At 34.7% G+C, this 14,083-nt stretch overlaps 1 protein-coding gene across 4 annotated transcripts in view; it reads right to left on the reverse strand.

Annotated features, from left to right (window-relative positions):
- Positions 1-9,862, reverse strand: part of LOC117325849 (erbin-like) — an 82,409-nt gene extending 72,547 nt beyond the window's left edge. For all 4 annotated transcript variants that reach the window (XM_033882347.1, XM_033882346.1, XM_033882343.1 and 1 more), the window contains exon 1: positions 9,749-9,862. The gene's annotated coding sequence lies outside the window, so the exon portion shown is untranslated. The remainder of the gene's footprint in view (positions 1-9,748) is intronic.
- Positions 9,863-14,083: the final 4,221 nt, after the last annotated feature.

Genomic DNA, 14,083 nt, shown 5'->3' on the forward strand with positions numbered 1-14,083 from the left:
CCAACGGTTAGAGAGAAGTAGGATTTATAGCAAAAATTCACCAAAGTTCCCCTTTTGGGGCCCCGCCCCTCTGGCCCTAGGGGTCAAACCAGCCTCATTTATATAAAATATGATTGTCCTCCTCCAATGATGTTTCACACCAAATTTGGTAATAATTCACTATGGGTGTTAGGAGGAGTAGGATTTTACAGCAAAATTTCATCAAAGTTCCCCTTTTGGGGCCCCGCCCCTCTGGCCCCAGGGGCCACACCAGCCTCATTTATATAAAATATGACCACCCTCCACCAATGATGTTTCACACAATATCTGGTTGAAATCCACCAAAGGGTTAAGGACGAGTAGGATTTTATAGCAAAATTTCATCAAAGTTCCCTTTTTTGGGCCCGTCACTCTGGCCCCAGGGCTCACACCAGCCTCATTTATATAAAATATGACCACCCTCCCCCAATGATGTTTCACAACATATCTGGTTGAAATCTACTAAAGGGTTAAGGAGGAGTAGGATTTTATAGCAAAATTTCATCAAAGTTCCCCTTTTGGGGCCCCGCCCCTCAGGCCCCAGGGGTCACACCAACTTCATTTATATAAAATATGACCGCCCTCCCCCAATGATGTTTCACACCAAATTTAGTTGTACTCCACCTAAGGGTAAAGGAGGAGTAGGATTTTATAGCAATATTCACCTAAGTTCCCTTTTTGGGGCCCCGCCCTTCTGGCCCCAGGGGTCAGACCAGCCTCATTTATATAAAATATTATTGCCCTCCCCCAATGATGCTTCAAACCAAATTTGGAAGTAATCCACCCAAGCGTTAAGGAGGAGTAGCGTTTTGAAAGAAAAAGTTTACGGACGGCGCACGGCGCACGGCGGACGACGACGGACGAAGCACGATGACTATAGGTCATCCTGACCCTTTGGGTCAGATGACCTAATAAAATTAACACAATTCTATGTTCCATTTCATCATATCTTCAGCAAAACAATGCCTCCTTTCTTCAAATTTTTGGTTGTACCAAAGGGGCTGGCAATTGACACACTCCTATATATATGAACTAGAATGAAAATGTTTAACTCTGGGGGTCAGCACTGCCTGGAGTTTAATATTTCTTTCGGAGCCATGAGTGTGTCAAGGTCCTGTGGGTAAATTAACTAGTCTGCTGAGTAGGGTACCGTTTCAACACTGACCACACTTCACTGGCCAGTCTGTGCAGAAGTCAACTCTTACAACTACTCTTAGCCAGCCTTTGGTGAAGTCAACCCTTTCAACAACTCTTTAGCTCCTTCACATCTTTACATTATTGATAACACGTGTATGTTAAATCAAAAATGAGAGCACAGCACTATTCCTGGTGGCCTCTAAATTCAATGTACCCATCAAATTCACAACTAATTAATTGTACATGTTGTGTATATTGAATAACCCTATCCTAAAATCTATGAAACAGATTGTAGTTATAACCAATTGGTAAATACCTTCAATAAATCTTCTTAATGGCATGGACATGAACACCTCTTCAGGTACTTTACCTGAAAGTCCAAAACCATGGCAATCTCCATTTGTAGGCGAGGTTATTCCAAGGTTACACATGCATTCAATTATATCCCACTAATGAGAATTTCCAAATCACTGGATAATCTCCATCAACAGTAAAACTGGACAGTTGGAACTGGCAGTACCTGGACTATATGTGGGCCCTTCAGGTATTTATAATTATAGCAAAAGCGATTAGCAATGAAGGGCAGAACTCCTCGGGTTATCTTAGTTAATTGCATACAAAGCGCCAAAACTTCTCCAGATATGAACATCAACCTGGCCAGGCTTTTTTGTTTACCAACACACCAATGATTAAAGAAAACAGGCAATATGAATAGGATTAGGGTCGGAACCTCAATAGGTATCTGGGTTTATATCCAATATCTATATATCCATTAGGTACACACATCCATCCAATAGGGAATCACAATGCTATTACGACCCGATAGGTTAGCACCGAACTGCTCAAGTGACGCCAATTCATAAATGCAACCATTCAGATAACAAGTTCACCATTTAATCCCAGCGACGTTTTATTTGTGTGAACTAGAGTTTGGTCATAAATGGACATAGTACATCAAACAGCTGTCCCACCTTAACTTCCAAATTCTATTAACTCAAAATACTTTGGCAAGTTTCCATCTGATCTTAAATCATTAACTGTTTAAAATAATTCAAATAAGAAGATGTCAACAACCACACAAGAATTTTGATTGTGTTTAAAAATCCGGTGTACATGTACAATGTAAAATTTGGATTTTAATACCTGAAATATCCTGTCCATACTTTAGAATCAGACACAACTATACACCTGTACACTGTGCTGGAGCCGTGTAACTAGAGCATACTGTATACTCCAGTATATATATACACAGTTTGCACAGCGGTAGTTTGTATAGCTAGTTTTTCTATTAACCAATCTAAGCTAATATCAAATTGTTTATGTCAATACATTAATGATTATTTCTTTGATATGTATCATTACACTATAAACTATGGAAGGTAATTAGTATTAAACTTGGTAATTACAAACAAGGTAAATACAATCGTGTTTGATGACTGCCGCGGTAATAGAATTTGTTTCAGTATTTCAAGAATGACTGGATTTTTATCCTTGTTCCTCATGCTCTCTGACCGTCAGTGTCAGGACCATGCTCTCTGACCGTCAGTGTCAGGACCATGCTCTCTGACCGTCAGTGTCAGGACCATGCTCTCTGACCGTCAGTGTCAGGACCATGCTCTCTGACCGTCAGTGTCAGGACCATGGGTTACCAAAGATTTAGGCCTATAGGCCATCGCATAGCCTCCAACTCAATATCTGGGAGGCGGGCTTTATTACAGGTCAGACATACAAATTACCAACTTCGCTAGCCAAGGGTGTTCAATAGGATACTCTCCTGTGAATAGGAGAGTATATATCTTATTGAACACCCTTGGCTAGCGAAGTTGACAAATTACATGTGTTTGCAATTTTACTAAACAGCATGATATATGGATGGGCTTATTACTATTAGTCATGTGCTTATATATAATTATTGTCTGTTAATTATAAATTCAGCAGGGTCCATCCGTTTTTTTTTATATTTAGAATATTTACTAGCTACATGATAAACTTTGGCCTGACAAATGGTCAAATTTATTTGAGGACAACAGTGTAGTAGTTTGTTGTTTTGAGGCAAAACAGTGTCAAGTTTGTTGTTTAGAGGCCTAACAGTGTTGCGCTGTGCTGTTTGTTGTTTTGAGGACAACAGTGTAGTGTTGTTTTGAGGCCTAACAGTGATGCGCTGTGCTGTTTGTTGTTTTGAGGACAACAGTGTAGTGTTGTTTTGAGGCCTAACAGTGTTGCGCTGTGCTGTTTCTTGATTTGAGGCCTTACAGTGTTGAGCTGTGCTGTTTGTTGTTTTGAGGCCTAACAGTGTTGAGCTGCATGTGCTGTTTGTTGTTTTGAAGCCAAACAGTGTTGAACTGTGCTGTTTGTTGTTTTGTGGACAACAGTGTATGTTGTTTTGAGGACAACAGTGTCAAGTTTGCTGTTTTGAGGCCAAACAGTGTCAAGTTTGCTGTTTTGAGGCCAAACAGGGTTGTTTGTGACATGCTTGAGGTTAAATACATATATTATTAATCCATTTTTAATGATACCTTCCATTAGTCAGATGATTAATGTGTCTTCTATATACAAATCTGTGTCAACATTTACTATCATACTTCAAATCAACCTGAAGAATACAGATAAATTGGTAAAAGTACATGGCTTAATGTATGGCCACAGGTATAATGTATTGGTACAGGTATATTGGAAATAGGCTTTCAAATAATTTGTAGTCTTGTGGTAAATTAGTCTCCATATATATATTTGTGTACAAGATGACCTTGTTTGACATAAAAGTGCCTGTGTAAAAAAACAACAACTTTGAAATGCCTACTTGTTGTGTATGATGGTAATTAACCAATATCAATGTTACTAATCTTGAATCAATTAAAATAGACCTGTTTAAAATAATTCAAAGAAGATATAACAACCACCATAAGAATTTTGAATATGTTCAAAATCTTAGTATACATGAACAATACAAAATTAAGATTTTGATACCTGAAATAATCCTGTCTATATTTATACCGAAGAGCATTGTACCAATTAATGTATATAAAATTTGTACAGCGGTAGTTTGTGTAACTAGTTTTTCTATTAAACCAATCTAAGTTAATATCAAATTGTTTATGTCAATACAGTAATGATTATTTCTTTGTTATAATTAAATCATTACCCTATAAACTAAGGAAGGTAATAAGTATTAAACTAAGTGATTACAAACCTGGTAAATAGAAGCGCGTTTGACAACCGATGAAAATTCTGTATGTACTTTCTATGAATTTCCTACAGTATTTCAAGAATAGTAAGTTTATTTTTATCCTTGTACCCCCTGCTGGTTGAACATGTAGGATAAAACCATGTATTTACAGGTAGTTTTTATGTTCTGTTGAAGGATACACAACATTACGCCAGGTGTACCGACAGCTGTTGTGTATACTTGGTGGCTATAATCTCAACTGGCCTTTGAAATAGAATTTCTTTCTTTCATTACGGTATTTTAAACTTTAAGCAGGTGATCATTCGTATTAAGGATCAATATCCATATTTATGTCTGTTCTAAAACATCAAACGTTACAGATATAACATACATGTACAATATGATTGTTTCTCCTAGTCATTAAAACTATGAGGAAGTCGCAGAAAGTGAGGAAAGTTTAGTTCAAGAATGAAAGCAAAATAACACCCATTAGAGGAGCAAAATAATGTTTAAATTTTTTTTATATAAAATCTACATTTGCTGTGGTGAACACTCGAGGAAGAACTCACAGGAGATGCCATTACTATGAAAGAGGTGTCGTCCACATAGGTCAAGGAGGTAGACAGAAGGATTACCAGGATGGATCAATGAGACAGTTGACAACAAACATTTGTCCAAGAGTTAGGCCTCACAAGACAATGCCATTATGTATGGAGGCCCACACAACAGGACAGGAACAAACAGTGTGTACATCCACAAATATTTACAAGAGAGTGAAGATCCCCACTCGCGTCAAGACTTGTCAATGTCCAACAGGTTATAGCACTATAGATTATATCTTCACCATCATAACTTTCTCTCCACCTGGGGCTCCGACGATATATGACACTCATGTAATATTCATAGGACAATATATATGAACATATCAATTTTATTTAAATGGGACAACTCACTCGAACTCGATAACCAGCAGCTATTGCATTGCTGATCAACAGGAAAAATAAGTCAATTTTTTGTTTTAATATAATGCATTACTAGAGATGTTATACTTTTATTGGTGTTTTAATTTTTTGCAAAAGAATTTTTATTTGATTGGATTTGAAGTCTCTTCATATCAAAGAGGTCGATAGAACTAATTTATAAGTAAAACTACTTTCTTCATATAAAAAACTCATTGGACATCTGCAGGTCTCCTGTCAAGCATTTACCAAACAAAATACTTTTGACCAGTGGTATACAATGTATATTGTGTAATGATGAGCAGTTAATGTAACTGAATACACATCAAAAGATTAATATATCAAAGTCAACACATAACACTTCATTAGAGCAGAACTTCAGTGTCAAACACTTGGAGGATCAGAACTATACAGAACAAAATTTAAGTAAAAATTCAGTGTCAAACACTTGGAGGATCAGAACTATACAGAACAAAATTTAAGTAAAAATTCAGTGTCAAACACTTGGAGGATCAGAACTTTACAGAACAAAATTTAAGTAAAAATTCAGTGTCAAACACTTGGAGGATCAGAACTATACAGAACAAAATTTCAGTAAAACTTCAGTGTCAAACACTTGGAGGAGGAGATCTATATGCTGAACAAAATTTAATGTGGCACTGGAGTTTTAGGTCTGGCAGGAGATGATCTATATATAAAGTCATATTGAACAAAATTCCACCATGAAAGAAACAATGTCTCAATCTGGCAGGAAACAACTAGTACCACACTTCAAGGGCACACTGTCAAGGTTACAATTTGATAAGAAACATCAGAGCTGGCCATCAGACTCTCAAAAGATTCAAACATATGACCTTGAACTAATTTGATGTAATGCCTTGGTCAAATTAAACCACAAGGTCATTTACACTACCACTTTATAGCTTAAATACATTCATGTTAAATGAAAAACTAAATGTATTGCAGTGTTATCTTTGTATTAACTTATAATCACTGATCAAGTTTATATAATAAAATGTTAACTCCAATCCACACATGTAGCCTTGTAACTCGTCATCAGGGTTTCCTTTTCTCTACAAGTCATGAAATATCTATATTGAAAGCATTTCGAATTTCAAAGGTCTTTTTATTGCAAATAAATATTCACTGAAAATGTCTATTGAAAGAATTGTTTCAATGGATCTTGATTAAGTGATAAAACTTCAATCCTTTCATTACAACACACCACACAAATCTATATACTCAACTGCACAACATGACTTGGCAGATTTCAACATGGCTGGGCACAAAATGGTCTGTTTAAATTAAGCCAAAATCTGTTCCTTTTTTCACAACCATGATATAAGTGGTAATTTAAAATCTATTCACTATCAAGATCATTGAGCTCCTATAAAATTAGTGCACTGAATTAATTCGTACCTAAAGTAGATTGTCTCCAACATAAATCTTCTAAAAATATCATCAGATATAATATTACATCATCATATTCATTCTGCGTATCAGTAATTCTAAATAAGGTCAGATTTAAATTTACACCAAATCCAGTTTATTTTCCTGTTGATAGCTAGTTCTATCCATGTACAGGTGACAATGGGCGCCTGGTACCCAGGATGTTATGTTATGTAATGATGTGTGACAAATCCAGCATTTTCTTTCGAACCACCGGGCCCAATTGTGATCATATTTCCGTAATTTCTAACCATTGCCCTCACCTGTCAAATCACCTGTCTATCCTCTCTACACCCGTTACAAGATACATATCAACATGTCACATATATATATGCCACAATGTCTTTTAAAATGAAAAGTTGCATCTACAGTTTCCCAAATCAATGATTTATTGAAGAACAAGAAGCACATTCATTCCACAAATTAATTTTAGAGTTGGTTATTTATCAGAAAATCACACTTAACTTTTTTTTTTAACCTTCATTTATCACAAAGCTGTCAATCTAAATGAAGTGGTGGTAAAGTCATAAATACAAACAGGATATGAATTTTAGACAAAATATGGTGAAATTAGGAAGCTCTGTAATTGAATATTAAATTCAAGTTGCATCATTCTATTGACTAGGTGGAAGAATGAATTTTGTTTTATTTTGGTGTTTCTTTTTTCTTATTATTATATTAAGTAACAAATTGTAGTGCTGTATACCATAGTTTGAACAAATCATATGTCAAATGTTTTACAAAAATGGTAAGTTGAGAGCATAATATCATACCAGTTAATTTGAAAAAAATGAGATATTTTAGTGTTCGGGCTAGCTTGTGTTCTAACATATAAACTCATGTATGTGACTGCAAGATACACTTCTATTTTACAATCATAAGTTCTATTTAAAGCCGTAAAATTTCAAAATTTTGAGTCTCATTTTTTACTGAAAACCACAGGGCTATTGGTCATTTATTTTTTGTTAAAACCATTGTTGTGTAATATAATAAAATCACAACTGTGATCCAAAATTTGTAAACAATCATATTTTGAAAATTCATTTGAAATAAAATAGTACTGGTCGTAACTGGATTTTCTGTATAAATACAGAATGTTATCATTTTCTCATAAATTGACCTGATCAGTCTAGGCACCGATCCCAAACAGACAAGTATTGAACTGGCTAGCTAGGATAAAGTAAATTTCACTCAAGGACAAAAACCTACTGATGTCTTTAGGGTGATATTCCACTCGAACTTTAAAGGCATTCTTGGTTATACCACAGGGAGAGAATTTGGAGTTACACATGAATACATTCAACAATATAAATACCTATGTCGTAAACACACAGAAAACCCTCCAAACACAAGACCATGTTGGTATAAAGTGTAAGAGCGAAGACATGAAAAGGTTGTGACACCTAGAGTGCCAGGCCAAACATAGTGAATAATGTACATTATGGCATTGTGACATCTATTACAGTTTACAAAAGCCTTTCAGTGGTGCCGATGAAAGGCCACAGAGAAAACATAGAAGTGGTAATGTTCAGCTTATCTTATAGTGACATAACACACTCAGCTGGACATTCTAATTCTGGCTAATATTCCTGTGGTCTACATCTTCACCATATAAATTACTGTTTCACATACACCTCTGCATCATGCACATTTAGTTTACATCTCCACAGTTTCTCTAAAGCAAAGCAGCAACAGAAACTCATAAACAATATTTTTTATGTATTCTTTGCAGAATTAAAGGAAACAGTTTTTTTTGTAATTATATCATGAGTCACATTCAAAGAATGTTACATAGAAAATAGGACATTTTAGAATTGTTATTTTCGTATTTAATGTAGAACCATGTTGCATGTAATTGAACATGTATACAAGCTATCAGATAGCGCAGAAGTACATTCCTCTATGTCTGGATGGGGTCCATGCATTAATTTCACGATTCTAATTTGTATTCTGGTCACCCCTTGTACCCTATTAATATTATTGCATTCAGGTATTTATGTCTGGAGATCACTGTGAAGGCCTTCAAACAGAAAATGGTGATTCATAAATATAACTAATATACATTTTCCATAAATCACTGGACAGGATGTATAATGTTTGTTCAGAAATATCATTGATGGGTGTCTGCTTATGATTACAAAAAAGCGACTAGTTAGGGGGGAATTCCTTAGCACACCATTCACAGATGATCAAAAGTACAAATCAAACTATAGATCTCCTACGGAGATTTAAGTGATATAGATTTTATGGTGTTTTTATTGTCTCATAAATCACAAGCCAAAAATCAATATTTCAAAATTATACTACAAGTGATAACTGTACTAAAATGTACACATAAAATTGACAAATGTTTCGGGCCTTTGTATTCAGTACAGGCCAATTTACACAACATATCACATTTGTTTAATATCATTTCATTCCCGTGTTTATATCGAATAAGAAAAAACTTATTTCACCATTGAACAACTCTATTCACTTAACTATCAAATTAATTATGAAAGCTAAAACTAAAGTACTAATTAATGAAAAACTAAAATCTATACTAGAGGAAGATACATTTGTAGAGAATTGATTCAAATTAAGATGAAAAAATTAAATAAATAATAAATAACGCCAAAACTGAAAAAAAAAATAAGTCTAGAAAGTTATTTGGTTTCCTTCTAAAACTATTAGTATATATAGATCTATACAGGTTTATGCATTCAACTTCAATGTTACCATTTGATCTGATGAATGACACAACAGGTGGATTGTGAACAGTCAAAGTAAATATGATATCTATCAGAACGAAACTAATCCCATTTACACAAGTCTCGTCTACAGTCTTGTATATTTGTACACACTGTGCAACACATGTCACCAAACTTTTTGCCGCTGTGTAGGCCTATCGTATCCGAGTCGGACAAAAGTTTGAATGTTTTCTTTCCCACTTCGATACTTCTAATACGTTATTAATACTATGACAAGAAGAAATCACTTCAAAATTGTTAAGAAAATCATGCTTTAAAAGAATACAAACCTTGGTTGCATGACGTTTAGAAAAATCCAGGTTTAACTAAATTTTATATCCATAATCCAAGAATAGCAGATACGTCTCACTGAGAACTCGTCAATGCTGTCCTCATTGTTAGTCACGTGATTACGCTAAACCATACCGAGGCTGGTAACAAGGTGCGCGCTGGAAGCCGTAATTGACTCGATAAATCACAGCACAAAAAGATTTGTCTCCCATGTCCGAGATTTTACATGCGGTTAAACCAAACGAATAAATTGTAAGGAAATCGAGATGATACAATAATAATATCTATTTAGGTAAAAGCGTAGTACAAGTAGTTTTCAAGTTACAAATATATCATACATGTATAATGTCAGTACATGTAAATTACATACATATCGATTATACCACGATAAGTATTAGAAATATCCAAGTATCACACAAATAACAAATAAAATAATTATAGCTTCTACCATATCTGCCAAGGGTTTGTGGAGTGTAACGTAATCAGAAGCCTTGGCTAGCGAAGATGACCAAGGATATTAAACCCACAAAAGTTTGAGACCAGCTTATTTCCAATGGGGTCAAAACTAACAAGTCATAACCAGAGACCTATTTAGTATATAGGTCCAGCTGTATATATGTCTCTGATAGGTCTCTGTCATAACTAAAGAACATTAAACTAAAAAAAAACACTTGTGCTTTTGGTTAGGTCAGGGCAGGGACATATATATACATCTTATTATACGTCTCTGGTCAGGGACATATATATAGTCTCTGGTTTAGTCAGGGACGTACGTCCCTGATTTAGTCAGTGACGTACGTCCCTGGTTTGGTAGTATATATGCGTCATATTAAACTAATGTCATATATGTGTCTCAATATGAGAACTGAACATCAACTGTTCAAATCGAGAGGGGTAACAAAGACATAACAAGCAGATCACTGGAACACGATACTGGGAACTCTTTTTATGTAAGCAAAATTAATTGGATAACTTTTTTAAAACTAAGAAATAATATTGAAATTCAGTTATATCTTTGGAGAAGAACGTCAGAGTTATCTCCCTTCTCTTCGTATTTGGAGACCAAAACAATAGAAACAGTTTATGTTGAATATTGCATTGCATTTAAGGATGTCTCTTAACCATGATTCGCATTTGAACTGCATTTATTTTCGATTTAAAAATATCACACAGCTAGCCATGAATTAGCAGAAAGTTTGTTTTTTTCATAATGATACAAATGCATTTCAGCAAAAAAACAAAAAAAACAAACAAACAAAAAACAAACAAACAAAAACAAACAAACAAAAAACAAAAACAAAATAACTGTCATTGTTCATAAGATGGTATGTTTGATATAACATTATCTATGTATGTGCGCAACGATTAAAAAATCAGTAAAAACTCACTTGACCGCGATGTCGCTTTGGAGACCTATGATTGTAATTCGTCACATAGGCCTATGTTTTGATTTATGTTAATTCATTAAGTAAACGTTCCATTTTCTATGTACATGTGTAAATCAGTGTAGCTGTGTTCAAATTATCAACCACGCATCCGTAGTGTTGTGTAGCATAACTTGAACTAATAAAGCGAAAACAAATTTGCCACAAATGGTCTATCCCGCTGACAACAGAAGCCACACCGCATTGCATATGGTTCTGATTCTAATAACGTTTTATTTACAGGGAAACTATATATATATACTCTCCTTGTACACATGTAACGTACAGTTTTCTGTGTGTATAGATTATATTAGACATATGGGCAACGAAGTAAGTCTAACAGTGTGGACATGAAAAATGGCAAATTTTCAAGGCAACCCGACCCTTTATCAAGACACAAATAATACAAATACTATCGCATGATATATAAACAGTACAAGAAATACAATAAGATACAGTAAGACTAGTATGTTTGGTAGTAGTTGAAAGTAACAACCATGAACCCTTCAGCTGGCGTGGGTCGAAGGCGCTAGGTAGCATGACATGTACAAAGCCATGTTCTATGATGGAACAACTGCCAAAACATTTGAAAATATCCCGCGCGCGCAAATGCCGAAGTCCTCTTCGTTCGTCTACGTATACTTGTGATATGTTGCTTTTTAATTTATAACAATAAACAAGTTGTATGATTAGTGAATGGACATGTGAAACGCGAGTACACTACAAATTTGTCTTTCTATAGTACCACTGGGACAATCGTAACCTAGATATATACAAGATGTATATACATGTATATTTAACCTGTACGAGCATGTATGTAGCCGAAACATAGACTTACAAGTTTGTATTTTGGGGTGTTGCAATTGAGAGGCTGCCGCCAAGTTTTAGTTAGAGTATATCAGATATAAAAATGTCTCTCAGTGGGTTATATATAATGACTATTATTATATATATATATATCGAAGATAAATATTTGAGTTTCCTGTCGTAGTTGTACCGAGAGAAATATATATATATATATATATATATAATGACTACTATGGTATTTTGTATCATTATTATCATTTTTTCAATGAGACATACATTTTAGTTGTATATTTGTCTCTAACATTACACAATATTTTGTTAAGATATGCATTGGTCTGGCCTGAAGTGTGATTGTCTTATCGTTTCTGTCAGGAGTCATTAATTACGACATTAATTACGACATTAATTACGACAGGCGCTCGTTTCTTGTTTACACATCACACTTTATACCAGGATTATTATACAGTGGTCTTCTCCGGTTTTTAGCCTGAAACAATTCTAAAAGAATGCTATTTTCCGTGAAACTGACGCCCTCACAATTTAGATAATATGTAAATATATATATACACATACATATATAAACTTCAGTTAGAGTCAATTTATTTTATCTATTTAACGGGATTTACGTCGTAAATGAATAAAATAAACAAGTTATAGTCAATTATATATGTGGGTATTTAAATTTGGACGAAACCATTAATGTGTAGGAAAGAGTTTCGACGATGCCATTGCGTTGAGAGGTGTTTTATGACTTGTCGGAACGTGAGAGCTGTCCTGTGGCACATTGCCATGGATCGGAAGCTTGTTCCGACCGCTCCTGACGCAGTCCGAACATGTCCTGCCTCGAATAGACCAGCATAACACCACTACTAGTCTACCTGTACGAAATCAATCAATGACTTATGGATCGGGAATCATCGATGATTGCCGATTTCCGATCAATCTATTGAGTTCGATCAGTTTTGGTGTATTGGACTCAGGTTGGGCAAGTCGGGACAACCTGGAACGTGCTACAGCGAGCCTCGGTTTCATACTGTGTGTATCGGTATATGTCTACCTGTACACGACAAGCAGGCGATACAGGTATACATGTACATGTATCTGACATGGACGTGTTCTGACATAGCCTGGCCCTACATTACAAACGGAATCAAACACATACAACAATTCGAACAGCCAGTGGTGTATTGGCGAAAATTATATGGATGCTTTATTGACTTTTATCTCTTTCTTTCTCTTTTTTAATCTTTTTTTCCCCGGAAAATAATAATGGATTCCAGATTGTAGACACAGCTTAGAAACCTACACATTATTTGTCGTTCTACGAAAGCATTTGAGGATGGAATGTTAAACTATGAAAATTCCTGTACCGTATTACTGGTTATATAATATGTTATTTAATATGTTATTTAACATCATGCTTTTTAATAGACTGTGAATTTTATTCAGAACTTAGATATCAATTTTTAGAGCATCATCGGAATTCGAACTAGATTTTATGAATTTTAATTCCAATATGAAAATGAACTGTGAAAACCTACGGTGTGTATATGTTTCTACAATATGTAAGATAACGAATTAACATAATCTGACCCATCAGTTTTTAGTAAGCCAATCCTGGCTGGGTGTAAGTCCTAATATGCACCTATGCTACTGTACACTTTTATTATATTTTTTTCTATGATGTAAGCATGTATAATTTTATATAATATGCCATGAACTGCGACCCTTTAATAAAATAAACTGTATTGCATTGTATTGTATTGTATAAATTTTAACTCTACATATTATATAATATTGTTATATTCTAATATTTCCAAAACATATTTTAATAAACACAGTCGTCATACACATGTACACTGTTATATGAAACATAAAAAAATCCTGGGAGTGTTATTTTATAACACTATATACATACACATATTTAAGTATTCTTGTCTGAAAACAACAGTAATTAAAACAGGGGCGTGATTTTTCGCGGAGTCGCCTATTGTGAAATCAACATCATTATCAACAAATACCTATACTAGGATATCGTTATACCACAAGATACATATTTTAAGTTTTATTTCAAACTATCGCTGATTTAGATGTTTGGGCGGA

The sequence above is a fragment of the Pecten maximus genome, chromosome 4 (assembly GCF_902652985.1).
Source record: "Pecten maximus chromosome 4, xPecMax1.1, whole genome shotgun sequence".
NCBI lineage: Eukaryota > Metazoa > Mollusca > Bivalvia > Pectinida > Pectinidae > Pecten > Pecten maximus.